The following is a 25,053-nucleotide window of genomic DNA, read 5'->3' on the forward strand; positions in this document are numbered from 1 at the left end:
GTGGGAATAAATTCCAGTCCACTCAGTTTAACGTTTAGCCAAGAAAGGACAATAACAGGGCAAATGAAATACAAGCTAGAACCATCACCAATTAAATAAGAAAAACGAGCGGGTCTGATTGACTTTCATCATAAATTTTGTTTTCTTTCATAAGGTGGTGAGAGTCCATTAACCATCACATGTGGTATCTAATACCCAAGCTGAGAAGTCCACGATACCAAGAAAGGGTGAGACAAAAAAGAAGGCACATCACTGACCAGACGCCGCAGCCTGGAGAACTTTCCTGCCAAAAGAAACTTCAGAAAATGCAAAAACATCAAAATGGTAAAACTTACCAAAGTGTGAAGGGAAGACCAATTTGCAGCATTTCAAATTTGTTCCATAGAAGCCTCACTTTTGAAAGCTCAATAAGTAGATGTGGATCTAGTAGAGTGAAATGATATATGATACTTTAGACTATGTACAACGGATATCTATAGACAGGATATTATTCCAAGGTTTATCATTTTCTCTGATGTGTCACTTGCAATTACTAATTCCTTTGACAATCCATTGATATTTAGGATACATGAATGTATTTATTCTAATGTAAGATATCTGTATGTATATCTTTTTTTTAACCCTCAATAAAAAAAAAAATTAAAAAAAAATTGATTCTGGTAAGATCGGATTGAGCTCGCATTCTATTGGCTCTTCCGATTAGACAATAGAATGCAAGCTCAATCCGATTGGCTGATTGGATCAGCCAATCGGATTGAACTTCAATCTGATTGTTGATTCAGCCAATCAGCCAATCAGATTTTTTCTACCTTAATTCCGATTGGCTGATAGAATCCTATCAGCCAATCGGAATTCGAGGGACGCCATCTTGGATGACGTCCCTTAAAGGAACCTTCATTCATCGTTCAGTCGTCGGTTGAAGAGGATAGCTCCGTGTCGGCTCCTTTGAAGATGGCTCCGCTCCGGATGGATGAAGATTGAAGACGCCGCCTGGATGAAGACTTCAATTGGATGGAGGACCTCTTCTGCGCACCTTGGATGAAGATTTCGGCCGGTTGGGTGAAGACGGCTCTAGGTAGGGTGATTTTCAGGGGGTTAGCGTTAGGTTTTTTTAAGGGGGGTTTGGGTGGGTTAGAGTAGGGGTATGTGGGTGATGGGTTTTAATGTTGGAGGAGGGTTGTATTTTTTTTTACAGGTAAAAGAGCTGATTACTTTGGGGAAATGCCCCGCAAAAAGTTCTTTTAAGGGCTGGTAAAAGAGCTGGTTACTTGGTAATTTAGAATAGGGTAGGGCATTTTTTTATTTTGGGGGGCTTTATTATTTTATTAGGGGGCTTAGATTAGGTGTAATTAGTTTAAACTTCTTGTAATTCTTTTTTATTTTCTGTAATTTAGTGTTTGGTTTTTTTTGTACTATAGTTTAGTTTATTTAATTTTAGGTAATTGTAGGTAATTTAATTTATTTAATGATAGTATAGTGTTAGGTTTAATTGTAACTTAGGTTAGGATTTATTTTACAGGTAATTTTGTAAGTATTTTAGCTAGGTAGCTATTAAATAGTTATTAACTATTTAATAGCTATTGTACCTAGTTAAAATAAATACAAAGTTGCCTGTAAAATAAATATAAATCCTAAAATAGCTACAATATAATTATTAGTTATATTGTAGCTATCTTAGGGTTTATTTTACAGGTAAGTATTTAGTTTTAAATAGGAATAATTTAGTTAATAATAGTAAGTTTTATTTAGATTTATTAAAATAATATTAAAGTTAGGGGTGTGTTAATGTTAGACTTAGGTTTAGGGGTTAATAAGTTTAATATAGGTGGCGGCGGGGTCCAGGAGCGGCAGTTTAGGGGTTAAACATTTAATTTAGTTGCGGCGGGGTCCGGGAGCGGCTGTTTAGGGGTTAAAATGTATTTAGTTGCGGCGGGGTCCGGGATCCGCAGGATAGGGGTTAATAACTTGAATATACGTTGCGGCGGTGTAGTGGGGGGCAGGATAGGGGTTAATAACTTTAATATAGGTGGCGGTGGGCTCCGGGTGCGGCGGTTTAGGGGTTAATACATTTATTATAGTTGCGGCGGGGTCCAGGAGTGGCGGTTTAGGGGTTAATAACTTAATTTAGTTGTGGGGGGCTCCGGGAGCAGCGGTTTAGGGGGTAAAACAGTGTAGTTTAGTGTGGGTGCTTAGTGACAGGCTATCAAAAAAACTACGAAGAAGCCGATGAGCAGCGAGATCGATGACTGTCAGTTAACAACAGTCCGCTGCTCATCGCTCCGTACTTGGTGCGCGGCTTCTTGACAGATTTTTTTATAACTTTGGCAAACGTATTCAGGTCTGCGGCGGCGATGGTAGGCGAGATTAGGCTAGCGTATTGGGCCGGCGAATGCAGCTAAGTAGACGGCTTCATACATAGAGGCCAATGTCTCAAATTACTAGTAATTGAAACTAGGTTTATAACGATGTAAGTGTTTCTGCAAGAACTGCAAAACTGTCTTTTAAAAAGTAAATTTATGCTTACTTGATAAATTAATTTCTTCTATGGTACGACGAGTCCACGGATTCATCCTTTACTTGTGGGATATTATCCTCCTGCCAACAGGAAGTGGCAAAGAGCACCACAGCAGAGCTGTCTATATAGCTCCTCCCTTAGCTCCACCCCCCAGTCATTCGACCGAAGGTACAGGAAGAAAAAGGAGAAACTAAAAGGTGCAGAGGTGACTGAAGTTTAAAATCAAAAAATATAATCTGTCTAAAAATGACAGGGCGGGCCGTGGACTCGTCGTACCATAGAAGAAATTAATTTATCAGGTAAGCATAAATTTACTTTTCTTCTATAAGGTACGACGAGTCCACGGATTCATCCTTTACTTGTGGGATACAATACCAAAGCTACAGGACACGGATGAACGGGAGGGACAAGACAGATGGCTAAACAGAAGGCACCACTGCATGAAGAACTTTTCTCCCAAAAATAGCCTCCGAAGAAGCAAAAGTATCAAATTTGGAAAATTTGGAAAAGGTATGAAGCGAAGACCAAGTCGCAGCCTTACAAATCTGTTCAACAGAAGCATCATTTTTAAAAGCCCATGTGGAAGCCACCGCTCTAGTAGAGTGAGCTGTAATTCTTTCAGGAGGCTGATGTCCAGCAGTATGCCAAACGGATGATGCTTTTCAGCCAAAAAGAAAGAGAAGTAGCCATAGCTTTTTGACCTCTACGTTTTCCAGAACAGACAACAAAGAATATGTTTGACGGAAATCTTTGGTCGCTTGCAAGTAAAACTTCAAAGCACGAACCACGTCCAAGTTGTGCAACAGACGCTCCTTCTTAGAGGAAGGATTAGGACACAGAGAAGGAACAACAATTTCCTAATTAATATTCCTATTAGTAACAACCTTAGGAAGGAATCCAGGTTTGGTACGCAAAACCACCTTATCAGCATGGAAAACAAGATAAGGCGAGTCGCATTGCAACGTAGATGGTTCAGAAACTCTTCGAGCCGAAGAGATAGCAACCAAAAACAGAACTTTCCAAGATAGAAGCTTAATATCTATGGAATGCATAGGTTCAAACGGAACCCCTTGAAGAACTTTAAGAACTAAATTCAAACTCCATGGCGGAGAAACAGGTTTAAACACAGGCTTGATTATAACTAAAGCCTGCCAGAACGACTGAACGTCTGGAACATCTGCCAGACGCTTGTGCAATAAAATTGATAAAGCAGATATCTGTCCCTTTAAGGAACTAGCTGATAGCCCCTTCTCCAATCATTCTTGGAGAAAGGACAAAATGCCAGGAATCCTGATCTTACTCCATGAGTAGCCTTTGGATTCGCACCAATAAAGATATTTACGCCATATCTTATGATAAATTTTCCTAGTGACAGGCTTTCGAGCCTGAATCAAGGTATCTATGACCGACTCAGAGAATCCCTGCTTGGAAAAATCAAGCGTTCAATCTCCAGGCAGTCAGCCGCAGAGAAACTAGATTTGGATGCTGGAACGGACCTTGAATAAGAAGGTCCTGTCTCAGTGGCAAAGTCCACGGTGGAAGAGATGACATGTCCACCAGGTCTGCATACCAAGTGCTGCGTGGCCACACAGGTGCTATCAAAATCACTGAAGCTCTCTCCTGTTTGATTCTGGCAATCAAACGAGGAAGGAGAGGAAATGGTGGAAACACATAAGCCAGGTTGAACGACCAGGGTACTGCTAGAGCATCTATCAGTACTGCCTGAGGATCCCTTGACCTGGACCCGTAACAAGGAAGTTTGCCGTCCTGACGAGACGCCATCAGATCTAATTCTGGTGTGCCCCATTGCATAATCAATTGTGCAAACACCTCCGGGTTGGAGTTCCCACTCCCCTGGATGAAAAGTCTTGACGACTTAGAAAATCTGCTTCCCAGTTCTCCACTCCTGGGATATAGATTGCTGATAGATGGCAAGAGTGAGTCTCTGCCCAGCAAATTATTTTGGTAACCTCTATCATCGCTAGAGAACTCTTTGTTCCCCCCTGATGATTGATATATGCTACAGTCGTGATATTGTCCGACTGGAATCTTATGAATCTGGCCGAAGCCAGTTGAGGCCACGCCTGAAGCGCGTTGAATATTGCTCTCAGTTCTAGAATATGGATCGGGAGGAGAGCCTCCTCCTGAGTCCACACACCCTGTGCTTTCAGGGAATTCCAGACTGCACCCCAGCCCAATAGGCTGGCGTCTGTCGTCATTATGACCCATGCTGGCCTGCGTAAACACATTCCCTGGGACAGATGATCCCGTGACAACCACCAAAGAAGAGAGTCTCTGGTCTCTTGATCCAGATTTATCTGAGGAGATAAATCCGCATAATCCTCATTCCACTGTTTGAGCATGCATAGTTGCAGTGGTCTGAGATGCAAGCGAGCAAACGGAATATGTCCATTGCCGCTACCATTAGTCCGATTACCTCCATACACTGAGCCACTGACGGCCGAGGAATGGAATGAAGAGCTCGGCAGGTGGTTAAAATCTTTGATTTCCTGACCTCCGTCAGAAAAATTTTCATGTCCATCGAATCTATCAGAGTTCCCAGGAATGGAACTCTTGTGAGAGGGATAAGTGAACTCTTTTTTACGTTCACCTTCCACCCGTGAGATCTTAGAAAAGCCAACAAAGTTGGCGCCTGAATTAAGATATCGTCCAGATAAGGCGCCACTGCTATGCCCAGCGGCCTTAGAACCACCAGAAGGGACCCTAGCACCTTTGTGAAAATTCTGGGAGCTGTGGTCAACCCGAAGGGAAGAGCCACAAACTGGTAATGCTTGTCCAGAAAGGCGAACCTGAGGAACTGGTGATGATCTTTGTGGATAGGGATGTGTAGATACGCATCCTTTAAGTCCACGATGGTCATATATTGACCCTCCTGGATCATTGAATAAATAGTCCGAATGGTCTCCATCTTGAAGGATGGGACTCTGAGGAATTTGTTTAGGATCTTGAGATCTAAAATTGATCTGAAGGTTCCCTCTTTCTTGGGAACCACAAACAGATTGGAGTAAAACCCCTGCCCCTGTTCTGTTTTCGGAACTGGGCAGATCACTCCCATGGTATATAGGTCTTCTACACAGTGTAAGAACGCCTCTCTTTTTGTCTGGTTTACAGACAATTGAGAAAGATGGAATCTCCCCCTTGGAGGAGAATCTTTGAAATCTAGAAGATACCCCTGGGTTACGATTTCTAAAGCCCAGGAGTCCTGAATGTCTCTTGCCCAAGCCTGAGCAAAGAGAGAAAGTCTGCCCCCTACTAGATCCGGTCCCGGATCGGGGGCTACCCCTTCATGCTGTCTTGGTGGCAGCAGCGGGCTTCTTGGCCTGTTTACCTTTGTTCCAAGTCTGGTTAGGTCTCCAGACTGACTTGGATTGAGTGAAATTCCCCTCTTGTTTTGCAGCAGGGGAAGAGGTAGAGGGACCACCTTTGAAGTTTCGAAAAGAACGAAAATTATTTTGTTTGGTCCTCATCTTATTTGTCTTATCCTGAGGAAGGGCATGGCCTTTTCCTCCAGTGATGTATGAAATGATCTCTTTCAGTTCAGGCCCGAATAGTGTCTTACCTTTGAAAGGGATGGCTAAAAGCTTAGATTTTGATGACACATCAGCAGACCAGGACTTAAGTCATAACGCTCTACGCGTTAAAATGGCAAAACCTGAATTCTGTGCCGCTAATTTAGCCAGTTGAAAAGCGGCATCTGTAATGAAAGAATTAGCTAGCTTGAGAGCCCTAATTCTATCCAGAATATCATCTAATGGGGTCTCAACCTGAAGAGCCTCATCCAGAGCCTCGAACCAAAAAGCAGCTGCAGTAGTTACAGGAACAATGCACGCTAAAGGTTGCAGAAGAAAACCCTGATGAACGAATATTTTCTTTAGGAGACCCTCTAATTTTTTATCCATAGTATCTTTGAAAGCACAACTGTCCTCAATAGGTATAGTTGTACGCTTAGCCAGGGTAGAAATAGCTCCCTCCACCTTAGGGACCGTCTGCCACGAATCCCGGATGGTGTCTGATATGGGAAACATTTTCTTAAAAGGAGGGGGAGCGAAAGGAATACCTGGTCTATACCACTCCTTAGTAACAATGTCCGAAATCCTCTTAGGGACCGGAAAAACATCAGTGTAGGCAGGAACCTCTAGATATCTGTCCATTTTACACAATTTCTCTGGAACTACAATAGGGTCGCAATCATCAAGAGTCGCTAAAACCTCCCTGAGCAACAAGCAGAGGTGTTCTAGTTTAAATTTAAAATCCGTCATATCTGAGTCTGCCTGAGGGAACATCTTTCCTGAATCAGAAATCTCTCCCTCAGACAGCAAATCCCTCACCCCCAACTCAGAACATTGTGAGGGTACATCGGATATGGCTAATAAAGCATCAGAGGGCCCAGCATTTGTTCTCACACCAGACCTACTGCGCTTCCCCTGCAATTCATAACTGCGGCCATATCTTGCAGGGTGAAATAATTAGAGCACTAGAAGTACTTGGCGTCGCTTGTGCAGGCGTTAATGGTTGTGACAATTGGGGAGAATTAGATGGCATAACCTGATTCCCTTCTGACTGAGAATCATCCTGCAACATATTTTTATTAGCTAAAATATGTTCTTTGCAATTTATTGACCTTTCAGTGCATGAGGGACACATTCTAAGTGGGGGTTCCACAATGGCTTCTAAACACATTGAACATTGACTTTCCTCAATGTCAGACATGTTGAACAGGCTAGTAATGACCACAAACAATCTTAAAAAACGGTACTGCGCCTTTAAGAGAAAAAAAGCATACACGATCTGCAAAACTGCTTTAAAATACACCAATCTTTTCACATTTTTGATATAAGACTCAATTTGTGTAGTTAAGTTTGCCCCACAAGAAAAACAAACATTTAACACCTTATTGTGAAAACCGGATCGATAATAAGGCCTAAATCCGGAAAAAAACACCCCCCAGCAAAAATGGGGTTAAAGCTTTGATTTGGCCCAATACTTCCACAAGGGCCCTCCGGAGTTGGAGCGTGCTGCTTGCTTATAAATACAACTGCGCATCTGAGGCGCGAAAATAGGCCCCGCCCATCTCACTCAATGTTTTGTCAGCCTAAATGAACCGCACCAGAGCGGTTCCAAACTAGCCATGTGGGTTCTGAGACCCAAAAAAAAACATAATTTATGCTTACCTGATAAATTTATTTCTCTTGTAGTGTAGTCAGTCCACGGGTCATCCATTACTTATGGAATATATCTCTTCCTAACAGGAAGCTGCAAGAGGATCACCCAAGCAGAGCTGCTATATAGCTCCTCCCCTCACATGTCATATTCAGTCATTCGACCAAAACCAGACGAGAAAGGAGAAACTATAGGGTGCAGTGGTGACTGGAGTTTAATTAAATTTAGATCTGCCTTAAAGACAGGGCGGGCCGTGGACTGACTACACTACAAGAGAAATAAATTTATCAGGTAAGCATAAATTATGTTTTCTCTTGTTAAGTGTAGTCAGTCCACGGGTCATCCATTACTTATGGAATACCAATACCAAAGCTAAAGTACACGGATGAAGGGAGGGACAAGGCAGGAACATTAAACAGAAGGAACCACTGCCTGAAGTACCTTTCTCCCAAAAATAGCCTCCGAAGAAGCAAAAGTGTCAAATTTGTAAAATTTTGAAAAAGTGTGAAGTGAAGACCAAGTTGCAGCCTTGCAAATCTGTTCAACAGAGGCCTCATTTTTAAAGGCCCAGGTGGAAGCCACAGCTCTAGTAGAATGAGCTGTAATCCTTTCAGGAGGCTGCTGTCCAGCAGTCTCATAGGCTAAACGTATTATGCTACGAAGCCAAAAAGAGAGAGAGGTAGCCAAAGCCTTTTGACCTCTCCTCTGTCCAGAGTAAACGACAAACAGAGAAGAAGTTTGTCTAAAATCTTTAGTTGCCTGTAAGTAGAACTTCAGAGCATGGACCACGTCTAGATTATGCAAAAGACGTTTCTTCTTTGAAGAAGGATTAGGACATAATGATGGATAGCATATAGGAAAGCATATCCACTTATAATAGACCAGCATAAAATTTTAATCTTCCAAGACTTTTCTAGTGAGACGGCAGCAAGACGCAAGGAAATGTCTCCATTCTGCTCCAAATTATTAAGTGCAAACTATAATCTCAAAATGATATATCCGGCAAAGCTGGTTGTTATAACAGGTGATACACAATCCATTTTAAACACAAGTAAAGAGGCACAGGTCTTCTGTAATGAGCATGGTATTCAATGATGAAGGATTGTGTATCAGATATTTAGAATCTGTCAGAATTGCTATTACAATCCAGAAGAGCAGGTTCTTGATGAATTGGTTGATGTATGGATGTACATGTAGTTTTTTTTTTTTTTTTGTGTTTTCTTTTTTTTTTTTTTTTTTTCTCTCCTCTTCCCTCTCTCTTTTCTCTCTCCCACTCCTCCCCTCCCACCCCCCTCCTATGCTTTTATCTCTGTATATGTAAGATACCTGGATTCTTATTACCAGGGCTAAATACCCAAAACAGGCTCTGATATAAATCGTTTGAATTTACTTTCCTGGAATGTAGGTGGAATAACCTCGCCAATAAAGAGGAAAGCTATTATTAAACAGTTAGGTCTATATAAACCTGATCTGGCAATGTTGCAGGAAATCCACCTAAAAGAACCAGAAATAATAAAGCTCAAGGGGAAGTGGGTCGGAGATGTTATTGCAATAGCTGGGGAGAATAGGAAGAAAGGCTTGGCAATTCTAGTTAAGAAACACTTAGTCTATGAGTTAGTAGGTTTGGAGGAAGACCCCGGAGGCAGGTTTCAAATACTTAAAATAAAAATTAATTCTATCTTGTTTATTATTTGTAATGTCTATGGGCCCAATGGAGTGGATACTCAATTTTGGAATGGATTCATAAATAAACTATTTGAATACTCTGGGAAAAACCTAATAATAGTGGGGGACCTTAATCTTACACCTCTTCCCAATATAGATAGGATTGGCAGAAGGGATATATATAGGAATGATAGGAAGACCCAGATATTCAAAAAAATATGTAGTCAATTGGGGGTGCGAGATATATGGAGGGTCCAACATCCTGATACAAAGGCATATACATGCATGTCGTCAAGTCACCATAGTTTATCCAGAATTGATCTATTCTTAGTAGCAGAGGCCCTGATGGGGCTGGATTGTAAGGCCGATATCAAAGATATTGTACTATCAGATCATGCAATCATTTCACTGGAATTTGGTAGTGATGTATTTAGAAATAGGGGCAATAACACATTATTTTTCCCCAAATATCTAGCTATGAATAGTCAATTCCAAAAAATTTTAAAAAGTAAATGGAGGGAATATCACATGTTTAATAGGCAATACCAGGAGAATACAGAAATATATTGGGAAGCCGCCAAGGCGGTGCTCCAGGGACAGATAAAGGTATATATGTGTAGACTAAAAAAAAAACTAAACAAAAAGAATTGCAACTATCGAACACAGTAAGAAATACGTATAATGCCTACACGGCATCCAGGTTATCTATAAATTGGAACAGATATAAGCATGCCAAAACACAATGGGATATTTTTCTTAAACAAAGGTGTATACAAGAAGGATTAAAACAAAAAGCTCTTTACAGAGGGTTTACCGGTAGGGCGGCTAAGTATCTTGCTAGAATTGCCAAACCAAAAGGTAGTAATACGATAGCCGCGATTAGGCGGAATGGGACTAGGTACACTCAGACAGAGGAGATCAAAAAAGCTTTCTATAATTATTTTAAGGGAATTTATAAGGCAGAATCCCCTAGCCATGTAGATCAGGAGACATTCTGGTCTAAACTAACTTTACCAAGAATCTCGCAAGAAGATTTGCTGCAATTAAATTTGCCAATTACAGATCAAGAAATCAAGCTTGCTATCAAGCAAGCTAAACTTAATAAAGCACCCGGGCCGGACTGCCTCCCCACAGAGTTCTACAGAATTGTACAGGAGGAAGTGACCCCAACATTGTGTCAGTTGTTCAATAAATATTTTAGTTCACAAACAAGATGTTCCAGATATTTTACTGCATCTAACGTAGTGCTAATCTTAAAAAAAAATAAAGACCCAGAGTTAGTAGAGTCCTATAGACCTATCTCGCTGCTAAATTCAGATTACAAGCTATTAACATCAATAATAGCTAGCAGATTACAGCCGGCGATTAAAAGTATTATACATGAAAATCAAGTTGGCTTTATGCAGGGGAGAAGTCCAATTAAGAATATAAGGAAGACCATGATTATTCTGGACTATCTCTGGAATAACCCAATAGCAGCAAACCAAAAGGGAGTGGATACAGCTATTCTAGCCTTAGATGCAGAGAAAGCATTCGACTACATGGGTTGGGGTCACTTGTTCATGACAATAGATAAATTCGGGTTTGGAGAGCATTTTATTAATTTTATTCAGTCATTATATAGTAACCCAGTTTCGGCACTTATTGTAAATAACACAACTACGGATTCTATTCCGCTGTATAGAGGTACTAGGCAAGGTTGCCCATTATCCCCCTTGCTATTCAATATTTCATTGGAACCACTGGCTATATTATTACGGGATCAGTTAGATGGCATTAGCATTGGGGGGCAAAAATTTATACTCTCATTATATGCAGATGACCTGCTGGTCTTTTTAAATAACCTTGAAGTTAATCTACCGAAGCTTATATCGAGTATGCAACTTTTTGCTGCAATCTCGGGCTATAGAATTAATTATAATAAGTCGGAACTACTGTGGATAACAAAACCATTAAATAGGTATACGAAACACCCCTTTAAGGAAGCAAAACATATCACTTACTTAGGTATAGTTTTAACTAATAACCCACTAGATTGGTATGATATGAATATTTCACCCTGTTTAGGGGACATGCAGAAACAATTGGATAGCTGGACTAGCCTGCCGATATCATTAATACCACGTATCATGTTGATCAAAACAATAATATTTCCTAAAATATTATATTTTCTGCAAAACATCCCAGTAATGCTTAAAAATAGGGATATCATAAAATTCAATTCTATGTGTGCCAAGTTTATCTGGAAAGGAGGGAAATCGCGGATCGCCCTAACCAGGCTAATGAGTGATAAGACGGCAGCAGGGCTTTCATTCCCTAACATTAAATATTATAACTGGGTCTCCCTAGTTAAGTTTGCTGTAGATTGGGTTACCCAAAAAGAACATTTAACTTTGTATCAGTGTGAGTCCAACATCATAGCCCCATTCACTTTGAGTGCGCTGCTGCACTGTCCAATCAAAAAATTAACCTGTAGTGTTAATAATTCAATCACATTCAAGAATATTATTTGTGCATGGCAGAAATTTTGTTCTGAAATACAGATTAATCCTCATGCAACTAAATTATTAACGATCCAGGGAAATCCAGATTTCCAGCCAGGCCATACCTCCCGAGTCTTTCAGGGTTGGGAGGAAAAGGGGCTAAAGTATGTGAAACAATTGTTGCTACCAGATGGTATGATTGATGCATTTAATTCTATCTGTTTCAAATATGGAATACATAGTAAAGATTTTTTTGCATACTTACAGATACGACACTATATATTAGATATTCAAAAAGAATTCAAACCAAATTGGTCCTTGGGTCCCCTAATGGCCGGAATTAAAATATACCAAGCAGGAAGATTCTCAATTGCAACTTTTTACAGTATTTTGAATACAAATAGTAATTTAAAACAAATTACATATATACAATTGACATGGCTAAGACACTTTCCAAGTATATCTATAGTGGATATACAGGGAAGTATTAGAGCAATAAATGAAATATGAGTCCCAACAGCATGGCGTGAATCACATATAAAAATATTATATAATGTCTATATCACTCCTAGTAAAAGGTCGACCTGGTCAGCGAACATATATTCTTGTACTCGATGTAACAAGGAGAAGGCAGATACATTGCATTGCCTATGGCTATGCCCCAAGATTTTTCAATTTTGGAGTAAAATAATTTACTGGATTAATTGGATACTTAATATAAGAATATGCATAGGGCCCCAAGATATTGTCTTCCTATTAAGTTATACAGCAGGAGGCAAGCATTATAAACTTATCAACACCTTAATAATACTTGCTCGCAATCTTATAAATAAAACGTGGAAGGCGACATGTGCCCCAAAATTCTCAGAATTCAAGAAAGTTACCATCATGCAACTTACTATTGAACAGTATAACATACAGAATCTAAACGAAGAGCAGGTGCAGGCCTTTTTTTCAAAATGGGAGGAAGTAATTAAATCTCTCCCGAACATTACTCAAAACAAACTGGTTAAACCACTTAGTACCTCCATCTTTGTTATTCAAAACGTTCTCACAGGTCGTTTCCCTAGATGTTGGACAGATGATTCCATCTATATGGATGGATAGAGGGGGGGGGGGGGGAGAGGCGATTGGGGATTACTAATTAATTTTTTTTTTTTTTTTTTTTGTGTTTAATTTTATGTGTATGACACAATGATTGGATGATACATACAGTATCAGTGTATCATATCTTAGGAAAGTATTCTTCCGAAATTCAGCTGATATGTGTAGGTTGTAGGGAGGATCTAATAGGAGCACTTTACATGGAATTACTATAAGGATATTACTTTTCGCTGTGCTTCCTTTTGTTGTCTCTTGCTGTTTTCTTTTTCTTTTCTTTTTTCAATAAGATACGGTAGTAACCATGATGTATGTCAGGATGCATTATTTATGTTTAAGATGACCTTTAATTATTACGAAATATTAATGAATGTGTGCCAGGGTAGACATACAGGCACTTGCTTATTATATGAGACAACTTTTAAGGTAAACTTGTAATATTTGAGTTATCCTCCTACATGTATAATATGATGTAATATGATTTGATATGATACTTTTCTGTTTGGAAAATCAATAAAAAAAATATATTTAAAAAAAAAAAAAAAAAAACTGATAAAGCAGAAATCTGACCCTTCCAGGTACTGACTAACAATCCCTTCTCCAGGCCTTCCTGAAGAAAAGATACAATTCTAGGAATTCTAATTCTACTCCAAGAGTAGCCCTTGGATTCACACAAATAAAGATATTTACGCCATATCTTATGGTAAATATTTCTAGTAACAGGCTTGTGAGCCTGAATCATGGTCTCAATGATCGACTCCGAAAAACCAAGCTTATACAGAATTAAGCATTCAATCTCCAAGCAGTCAGCTTCAGAGAAACAAGATTTGGATGAAGGAAGGGACCCTGAATCAAGAGGTCCTTCCTCAGAGGTAGTCTCCAAGGTGGGAGAGATGACATCTCCACTAGGTCTGCAAACCAGATCCTGCGAGGCCAGGCAGGGGCTATTAGAATCACCAACACCCTCTCCTGTTTGATACAAGCAATGGCTCGTGGAAGGAGAGCAAACGGAGGAAACAGGTATGCCAACCTGAAAACCCAAGGAACTGCCAGAGCATGTATCAGAAAGGTCTGCGGATCTCTTGACCTTGAACCGTAACTTGGAAGCTTGGTGTTCTGACGGGACGCCATCAGATCCAACTCCGGCACCCCCCATTTGAGGACTAAGCTGGAAAACACCTTCGGATGGAGTTCCCACTTCCCGGGAGGAAAAGTTTGTCCGCTCAGAAAATCCGCTTCCCAGTTGTGTACTCCTGGAATGCTGATGGCAGATACACAGCAATTGTGGGTCTCTGCCAACTGAAGAATCCGAGTAACCTCCTTCATGGCTAAGGAACTCCAAGTTCCTCCCTGGTGATTGATGTAAGCCACAGAGGTTATGTTGTCTGACTGGAAACTGATAAACTGGGCTGAAGACAACTGAGGCCAAGCCAATAGAGCATTGTAAATCACCCTCAACTCCAAGATGTTGATGGGAAGAGCAGACTTCTCCCGAGTCCAAAGGCCCTGAGCTATTAACGAGTTCCAGACTACTACCCAGCCCAGCAGGCTGGCATCCATGGTCACGATCACCCAGGAAGGTCTCCGAAAGCATGTGCCCTGAGACAGATGTTTCTGAGAAATCCACCATGGGAGAGAATCCTTTGACGACTGATCTAGCTCTATTCTCTGAGATAGATCCGCATGGTCGCCATTCCCGTCAGACCGATTACCTCCATACATTGAGCCACTGAAGGATGAGCAGTAGCCTGAGAGAGGCAAGAGGAAATTATTTTGTTTTTCCTGACCTCTGTCAGAAAAATCTTCATCAATAGACAATCTTTTATGGTCCATAAGAAAACTACTCTTGTAGCAGGGGAAACAGAATTTATGCTTACCTGATAAATTACTTTCTCCAACGGTGTGTCCGGTCCACGGCGTCATCCATAACCTGTGGGAATATTCTCCTCCCCAACAGGAAATGGCAAAGAGCACAGCAAAAGCTGTCCATATAGTCCCTCCCAGGCTCCGCCCCCCCAGTCATTCGACCGACGGACAGGAGAAAAAAAGGAGAAACTATAGGGTGCCGTGGTGACTGTAGTTAAAGAAAGAAATTTATCAAACCTGATTAAAAAAACAGGGCGGGCCGTGGACCGGACACACCGTTGGAGAAAGTAATTTATCAGGTAAGCATAAATTCTGTTTTCTCCAACATTGGTGTGTCCAGTCCACGGCGTCATCCATAACTTGTGGGAACCAATACCAAAGCTTTAGGACACGGATGAAGGGAGGGAGCCAATCAGGTTACCTAAACAGAAGGCACCACGGCTTGCAAAACCTTTCTCCCAAAAATAGCCTCCGAAGAAGCAAAAGTATCAAATTTGTAGAATTTGGCAAAAGTGTGCAGAGAAGACCAAGTCGCTGCCTTACATATCTGATCAACAGAAGCCTCGTTCTTGAAGGCCCATGAGGAAGCCACAGCCCTAGTAGAGTGAGCTGTGATTCGTTCAGGAGGCTGCCGTCCGGCAGTCTCGTAAGCCAATCGGATGATGCTTTTCAGCCAAAAGGAAAGAGAGGTAGCAGTAGCTTTTTGACCTCTCCTCTTGCCAGAATAAACGACAAACAGAGAAGACTTTGTCTGAAATCCTTTGTTGCTTCTAAATAGAACTTTAAAGCACGGACTACATCTAAATTGTGTAACAAACGTTCCTTCTTTGAAACTGGATTCGGGCACAAAGAAGGCACAACTATTTCCTGGTTAATATTCTTGTTGGAAACAACTTTTGGAAGGAAACCAGGTTTAGTACGCAAAACAACCTTATCTGAATGAAACACCAGATAGGGCGGATTACACTGCAGAGAAGATAATTCAGAAACTCTTCTCGCAGAAGAAATAGCAACCAAAAACAGAACTTTCCAAGATAACAGCTTGATATCTATGGAGTGCAAGGGTTCAAACGGAACCCCTTGAAGAACTGAAAGAACTACATTTAGACTCCAGGGAGGAGTCAAAGGTCTGTAAACAGGCTTGATCCTGACCAAAGCCTGAACAAAAGCTTGAACATCTGGCACAGATGCCAGTCGTTTGTGTAACCAGACAGATAAAGCAGAAATCTGTCCTTTTAGAGAACTCGCTGACAATCCCTTATCCAAACCTTCTTGGAGAAAGGAAAGGATCCTAGGAATTTTAATCTTACTCCATGAGAATCCCTTGGATTCACACCAACAGATATATCTTTTCCATATTTTATGGTAAATCCGAAAACCCACGCTTAGATAAAATCAAGCGTTCAATTTCCAAGCAGTCAGCTGGAGAGAAACTAGATTTGGATGTTCGAATGGACCGTGTACTAGAAGATCCTGTCTCAAAGGTAGCTTCCATGGTGGAGCCGATGACATATTCACCAGGTCTGCATACCAAGTCCTGCGTGGCCACGCAGGAGCTATCAAAATCACCGAGGCCTTCTCCTGTTTGATCCTGGCTACCAGCCTGGGAATGAGAGGGAACGGTGGAAACGCATAAGCTAGGTTGAAGTCCCAAGGCGCCACTAATGCATCCACTAGAACCGCCTTGGGATCCCTGGATCTGGACCCGTAGCAAGGAACCTTGAAGTTCTGACGAGACGCCATCAGATCCATGTCTGGAATGCCCCATAATTGGGTCAATTGGGCAAACACCTCCGGGTGGAGTTCCCACTTCCCCGGATGGAAGGTCTGACGACTCAGATAATCCGCCTCCCAGTTTTCCACTCCTGGGATGTGGATCGCAGATAGGTGGCAGGAGTGATCCTCTTTAAATTTTAAACAGGGCACACTTTATTACTGAATATGTGAAAAACTATGAAGGAATTATTCAATCTTAACCAAATTTTCACCACAGTGTCTTAAAGCATTCAAAGCATTGAACCCACATTTCAGGCTGTTAACCCTTTAAAATGTGGAAACCGGAGCCGTTTACAGTTTTAACCCCCTTACAGTCCCAGCCCCAGCCTTTGCTGCGACTTCACCAAACCCAGGGGAGTATACGATACCAAATGGAGCCTTCTAGGAACCTTTTCAACTAATTCCAGACCCACACACATGCAGCTGCATGTACTGCTCTCAAAAGTAACTGCGCAGTAATGGCGCGAAAATGAGGCTCTGCCTACTATAGAGAAGGCCCTTCCTGACTGGGAAGGTGTCTAAACCAGTGCCTGACGTAAAAAAACGTTCCCCAAAGTTATAAAGTGTGAATTTCAACATCAAACTGTATAAAATGCCTAAATAAAGCAATCGATCTAGCCCATAAAAGTGTCTACCAGTTTTATAGCCCATATTAAGCCCTTTATTCTGTTTGAGACTAAGAAAATGGCTTACCGATCCCCATGAGGGGAAAAATGACAGCCTTCCAGCATTACACAGTCTTGTTAGAAATATGGCTAGTCATACCTTAAGCAGAAAAGTCTGCCAACTGCTCCCCCCAACTGAAGTTATCTCATCTCAACAGTCCTGTGTGGGAACAGCAATCGATTTTAGTTACTGCTGCTAAAATCATACTCCTCTCACAAATAGAACTCTTCATCTTTTTCTGTTTCAGAGTAAATAGTTCATACCAGCACTATTTTAAAATAACAAACTCTTGATAGTAGAATAAAAACTACAACTAAACACCACATACTCTTCACCATCTCCGTGGAGATGCTACTTGTTCAGAGCGGCAAAGAGAATGACTGGGGGGGGCGGAGCCTGGGAGGGACTATATGGACAGCTTTTGCTGTGCTCTTTGCCATTTCCTGTTGGGGAGGAGAATATTCCCACAAGTTATGGATGACGCCGTGGACCGGACACACCAATGTTGGAGAAAAGGGAGCTTTTTTACAGATTCACATTACATACGTAATATCTCTGCGTGAGATTTTGCTTGTTGAAAAGATGGCGCCTGAACCAATATGTCGTCCAGGTAGGGTGCCACAGCAATTACACAAGAACGGATAACTGCCAAAATAGACCCCAGAACCAATGAAAAAATTCTGGGAGCCGTGGCTAGACCAAATTGAAGGGCCATGAACTGGAAATGTTTTTCCAGAAAGGCAAATCGCAGGAATCTGTGATAGTCCCTGTGAATAGGAACATGAAGATACACATCCTTTAAGTCTATGGCTGTAATGAACTGACCCTCTTGCGTTAAAGTAAGAATGGAGCGTATAGTCTCCATCTTAAAGGATGGAACTTTGAGAAACTTGTTTAGACACTTCAAGTCTAGAATGGGACGGAAAGTTCCCTCTTTTTGGGAACCACAAATAGGATGGAGTAGAACCCAAGACCCTGTTCCTGGACTGGAACTATCAGTCCCAGGAAGGAAAGATGTTGTATACATTTCAAGAATGCCTCTCTCTTTATCTGGTCTCCAGATAATCTTGAGAGAAGGAATCTGCCTCTGGCAGGAAAAGTCTTGAATTCTAATGTGTAACCCTGAGATACTATGTCCACAGTCCAGGGATCTGGGACATCTCGTATCCAGGCTTGAGAGAACTGAGAAAGTCTGCCCCCCACCTAATCCCATCCCGGATCGGGGGCAAACCCTTCATGCTGATTTGGAATCAGCTGCGGGTATCTTTGATTGTTTCCTCTTGTTCCAATACTGATTGGGTTTCTGCTTTGAAAAAGAAGGGGAAGGCTTTCCTCTGAAGTTACGAAAGGAACAAAAATTACTCTGACGTCCCTTAGGCCTATTCTTCTTATCTTGAGGTAGAAAAGACCCTTTTCCAGCTGTAATATCAGAGATCATTTCTGCCAAACTGGGTTCAAAAAGGTTTTGCCCTTGCAAGGAATCCCCAGAAGCTTGACTTTAGAGGAAACGTCTGCAGACCAGGATTTCAACCATGTAACAACCTGTAAAATGGAATCTGCAATAAAGGAATTGGCCAATTTAAGGGATTTAATCCTATCTTGAATTTCATCCAAGGAAGTCTCTACTTGAAGAGAATCAGACAAGTCTTCGAACCAATAAGATGCCGCACTAGTCACGGTGGCAATACACACCGCAGGTCGCCATTGGAGACCTTGATGAACATAAATCTTTTTCAAATAAGCCTCCAGCTTCTTGTCCATCGGCTCCTTAAAAGAGCAGCTATCCTCAATAGGAATAGTTGTTCTCTTAGCCAGAGTGAAAATGGTCCCTTTAACTTTGGGTACAGTTTACCAAGGGTCTTTAATGGAGTCATCGACAGGAAATATTTTCTTAAAAAATGAGAGACAGGGAAAAAGACACCCCTGGTTTCTCCCATTCCTGTGAGATAATCTCCCTAGCACGGTCCGGCATAAGAAAAACCTCTGGTTCATCAAAGGTTCATCAAAGAAACTATTAAGTTTACTAGATTTTTTAGGAGTGACAACGTAGCTAAAACCTCCTTTAACAATACACAAAGGTGTTCAAGCTTAAATCTGAAGGATACCACCTCAGTCTCAGAATCTGAGATTTCACCCTCGGAAAGTCCTGATGTATCTTCCTCATCAGACTTATGAGAAAGGTACTTGGGAAGCAGAACTGAGGACAGGCACCTTACTTTCTGAATTTCTAGATTTCCTCTTGCATTTTCCCTGTAATCTGGGAATGACAGCTAATGCCGCAGATACCGCTGAAGATACGTGGGCAGCAATTTCTGCTTTCAAATAAACTCCACTAGGAGTTATAGAGGAACCACAGGGCACTGCATGTGACGCCATTTAGGCTTGGGACATAGTAGGAGAAAGCTGAAGTATTATTTTAACAGCATCAGGCTCAAAAAGGTTTTAACAGACATTAGGCTCAAAAAGGTTAGCTTTATTTTGCAAGGTTTTCTTGACACATGAAGAACAAAATTGCATAGGAGCTCCAATTTGTGCATCTAAACATAATAAACATGAATTCATGAGAGCAGGCTCTTGCTCCATATCAGACATGTTGTTAAACAGTAAATAAACTTGTACAGATACGTTTCAAAGATTTTAATATTCAATTAAAATAAGCTAAGGAAAAAATACACTTTAAATTTTATCCCAAATTAGGATCGATCCCCAGCTAAAATTATGTGAGAAAAGTTAAGAAAAAACATTTAATAAACATCAAATAAACTTCTAAAATACACCTCAGGCAACCCCACACCTCAATTACTACAATTAACGCTACCAATTAAGACAGGATCACCCAGAAATGGAGAAAAACAACTTTTTCCTTTAGAAACGTTATGAAGTAAATCCGGTCATGTGACCGCAACTGCCAAGCTCAAATTACTGCTGCGACACAGAGAGGTACTAAAAATAGCCTCCTGGTACACTGAGTACGAGTAATAACCGGTTTTTCATACCGGACAGTTTAAAATATGCATCATTTTATTTTAAAGCAAAGGGGAAATGAATAAACTGCTGAAATAGAAATTTCAGCCTTACTTTGAGTTTAACAGCAACAGAATGGGAGCGCTCAGACGCCCGTTCTGTGTGTGGCCTCGGCTCGCGCTTCACGTAAGGTGCCGCCCCTCTTGAGTAGGTCCTGACGTCTCGATGACGACACCTGGAAACTCCGTCAATCCGGTGCAAGTGGTAAAACGATCCACCACTGCTTGCACTAATATGATAGCAACATCCACTGCACACGGTAATTGACAAATCAAACCATGTAACGGTAATAAAAGACAAAGGCTCAAAAGAGGTGAAATAAAAAGTCTTGTATTCAGTAACTTTGTTTGGCAAAAGCGGTTACAACAGGCAATTCAGCAATTCCAGCAGGTCAAACGCGTTTCATATATATTAAACTTCTTCAGTGACCATCATGCACTATTGCCCATAATGCAGCACTATTTAAAGGGTAAGCAAACACACTCCCTCTTTAATTAAACCAATCAAATTACAAAAAGTGCTGCATTATGTATACTACGAATACTGTGTTAAGTGACAGCATTCGATTTGAGTCTCTCATATACTGTAGTATCAAGTAACTGTCTATGCGCCTCTTTAATATAATCCTCCCGATTAAGAACTACAACCTTTCCCCCTTTGTCCGAATTTCGAAAAACTAATTCTTTGTTATTAACCAACTCTTTGATAGACAGATATTGATCTCTGGACAAATTATCTTTCTTATGATTAGCAGAGGATATATTTTTATGTAGTTTCTTCAAAGCTGTCTCAACTGTCTTCTGAAAGACTTCAACTGAACTGGACCTAGAACTTACTGGGTGAAACTTGGATTTCTTTTTTAATTTTGAAAGATCATACACATCTTGATTGACACTAAAATATGAATCCTTAGTGTCCTCACCTATAGTTACAAGGTCTAGAAGAGCACATTCATCAGCAAAATCAAAACCACATCTAAGTGGTTCTGGCTTCTCTCTTTGCCTCACTTCACAACTATCTTGTTTAACATCTAAAAAGTGTTTCTTCAATACCAAGGTTCTCACAAACCTATTCAAATCCACTACTGTGTCAAACAAATTAAAATGTGAAGTTGGAGAGAAACCTAAACCCAGAGACAAAACTTGTAATTGTGTTTTGGAAAGTTGAACAGATGACAAATTGATAACATTATAAGAGTCTATGCATATTTCTGAAATGTTAGTGCCCTCCTCCTCTGTGGATAGCGCCGAGGTTTGGGGGGTACAGTCTCTTGAAATTTTTCTTGACCTTCCTGACCTACCACGTATACCTTCTGACCTGTAGGGGGTGCTATAGGCAGTATGTCGGTCAAACGACACGGGCTCTAAAAGATCGTTTTTTGGAACACTTGCGTTCCATAGAAGATCCAGAGTCCACTACACCTGTCTCCCTACATTTCAGAAAAGAACACGACTCTGACAGTTCCCTGCTGACATTCCAGGGTATCCAGCTGATTGCCAGACATCCAAGAGGAGGAAATAGATGTAATACTCTCAGTAAAAGAGAGGTTTTCTGGATCTTTCAGCTGGATACCAGAATGCCAGTAGGGTTAAATTCTGAATGGGATGTAAAACTATTTGTGGATACCTAAAGTAGTTAAATTAGGTTTTTTTATTTTCTATTTTTTGAATCAGATTAAATTCCTTTTCTGAAAGTTAATATGTGAGTTAAGAAATTATATTATTGGGTTTAGTATAATGTTTTCTGTCTGTATAAATAAAGAAATGTATTTTGCTGTCACTTAACACAGTATTCGTAGTATACATAATGCAGCAGTTTTTGTAATTTGATTGGTTTAATTAAAGAGGGAGTGTGTTTGCTTACCCTTTAAATAGTGCTGCATTATGGGCAATAGTGCATGATGGTCACTGAAGAAGTTTAATATATATGAAACGCGTTTGACCTGCTGGAATTGCTGAATTGCCTGTTGTAACCCGCTTTTGCCAAACAAAGTTACTGAATACAAGACTTTTTATTTCACCTCTTTTGAGCCTTTGTCTTTTATTACCGTTACATGGTTTGATTTGTCAATTACCGTTTGCAGTGGATGTTGCTATTACTTTGAGTTTAAACTTGAATTGATTAATCAAGTAAATATGTGTCAGAAAATAAAGCCTAATAAAAACATTTTACCCTTTCTTTTTAAAAGAGTTTAAATGTTAGTCTCACACATGCTACAGTGCCTGCTTCTAGCCCCAGTGTAACCCATACAACAGGATTATCTATGTCCCAATAAAAAAGCAGTGTCTTTTAATTTGTTAAGTGCATGGTCTCCATAACTGGAAGAAAAAGCACTTAAGTGCCCGCTGTACGGCAAGTAGACAGTTACAAGGTATGAGAAGACAAGGTTCTTCACAAAGACCTTTGAAAAAGAAAGAACAGAGTAGCCAACTCTGGCTTTCTAAACTAGTGCAGCAATTGTTAGGAAAACGCAGTAAGTACCTCTTTACAAGTTCCTAACTGCTTTAAATCCACCACTACCCGACTGCAAGGAATGACGTGGAATACAGCTATACACCAAAACTTGCTTGAATATTAAAGCAAAATTTTTCTTCAGACACCTAAACTTCACCTCCTTCATGCACCGAAGGCAAAGAGAATGACTGGGGGTTGTGGGTAAGGGAGTGATACTTAGCAGTTTAACTGTGGTGCTCTTTGTCTCCTCCTGCTGGCCAGGAGTGATATTCCCAAAAGTAATTACTCAAGTCATGGACTCACCATATTTTAGGAAAGAAATTGCTTATTTTTTGGGGCGTGAAGTGTTTGCCATTCTTCATCTTCCTATGACGCTGCCATAGTGAGACATTAGATCTTCTTTTTTCATTGACAACCGTTTGTGGCTAACATAGCCCCAAAGCAAAGCTGCACCTGATAGCTTAGTTGTCTAAGGCATAAGTGCAAACGCAATATTCCATTTGCCTTCTGCGTGCACTATATTACAGCAGGGGGGTTGTTAGTGTGTAAGCAGAAAAGTCATACATCTGATTAAAAAAAACTGCAGATAATAGGAGTTTCTCCCTTATGGTTTAGAAGGGTTGTTGCTTAACCTGGATATTAATGTATTTGTTTGCTGAACATTGGCATAAGATTGAGGCTTTGTGAATACTGAGAAAGCATATTGGAAGTCCCCTATATCTTGGAACTATTTCAAAAGCTATAAGTAATCTTCATAGCCCACAGGACAGCCTGCATTTCATTGAGAGCTGGATAAAATTGTTGCTGCTCTTGGGAGAATTGTTTGTCATTATCCATTTTCCTATGACTCTGTGGCTGAACTAAGTATTTTCAATAACCGGTAATACAACAAACTGGGTAAATTAGCTAAATTCAGCTGTCTGGCATACAAGGAATATCTCTTAGGTCTTGTTAAAACTTCAATATGTGATGTACAAGAGAAGCTAACCATACTGATACTATTCTGGCTGTAAAGGTCTAATCTTAAAATTAGAGTTCCGGTTAATAAAGGTCAGCCATAGAATCAACAGCTTTCAGCCTAAAAACTATAGTAACAAGTGTTAGATGATCACAGATACGGTGAAATAAGAGAGCATCTGTTGGTATACACTTGATAATTGGAGGTTGCATAATCTATAAACAGTAGGTTTAAACTGGTTCCACAGTTCAGTAGTATTAATACTATTTTGTTTTGAGTTTCACCTTATACATTGTTTAAATTAATCTTAAAATAGATTCATATATATTCTTTTATATGTTATTAATATTTTTGATGTGTTCAAAGGTGTCTGCATAAAAAAATATTTTCTGTTAATCTGTGATTCACAAAAAGTCTATTCAGTACTGCTAACTGTTGTTTAACCTATACAGCACATGTAAGGTTTGAACACCTTAGGAAATACATCTCAACATAGTGGGAGGTTTTTTTGTTTTTTTCTCTGAATAATCAGTGATATAGTTAGAGTGCATAACCTTTTGTTAAGCTTATAACACCCAATTAATAAGTTTTAGTTTAAATTCACACTTCACACAAAAAGTCACGTCACCTGTGAATTAAGTACAGCACTCTCCTCGCCCTGAGGACTTAGATCACATTGTGTAACTTACACACACACACCTGCTCCCCTTTTTTTTCACACACACGCACATATAGCACTATTCACTAGTATGCACTTTAATAGTGCAACACGCTTTTTTTTTTTGTGCACTGGTCTAGCACATATATGGATACATTTGTTAGAATTAAGTCACCAGCTATGCCACCTAAAGTAAGAGAAAAAAAAAACCCTAGCAAAGGAGCAGATAGCAGTAATGAGCGCAATTTAGAAGATACTCAGATAAGTACCACAGAACACCAATAGTTGATACAGCAAATATCCAATCTTATTCTCCCACAATTTGATAGTATAAAAAATGATATTAACACACTAACAAAGTCAGGCAGTTTGCCACTAGACTGACAAAAGCTGAATTGAGAATCTCCAACACAGAAGACCAAATCAACAAAATAAACCAGAGTATTGTTTTGCATAGTAAACAGCTTTCAGTGATGCAGTCTAAGATAGAGGAGTTAGAAGACAGATCGAGGAGAAATAATATCAAAGTAATTTCTCTCCCAGAAAATATTCCATTGAAAATTGAGAGAGCATACAGGTTAGGACAGATAAGGGAAGACACAGCGTACAGTAAGAAACCTAGACCCATTATGATCAAAACATTAAACTTACAAAATAAAATGAAAATATTCAGAGAATACAGAAAACATAAGGAGTTTAGGATAGG

General features: G+C 40.3%; 1 protein-coding gene across 1 annotated transcript in view; it reads right to left on the reverse strand.

Moving 5' to 3' along the window:
• Positions 1–25,053, reverse strand: part of C4H3orf33 (chromosome 4 C3orf33 homolog) — a 267,701-nt gene that overhangs the window by 159,668 nt on the left and 82,980 nt on the right. The gene's annotated exons all lie outside the window — the stretch shown is intronic.

This window comes from Bombina bombina, chromosome 4, assembly GCF_027579735.1.
Source record: "Bombina bombina isolate aBomBom1 chromosome 4, aBomBom1.pri, whole genome shotgun sequence".
Lineage (NCBI taxonomy): Eukaryota > Metazoa > Chordata > Amphibia > Anura > Bombinatoridae > Bombina > Bombina bombina.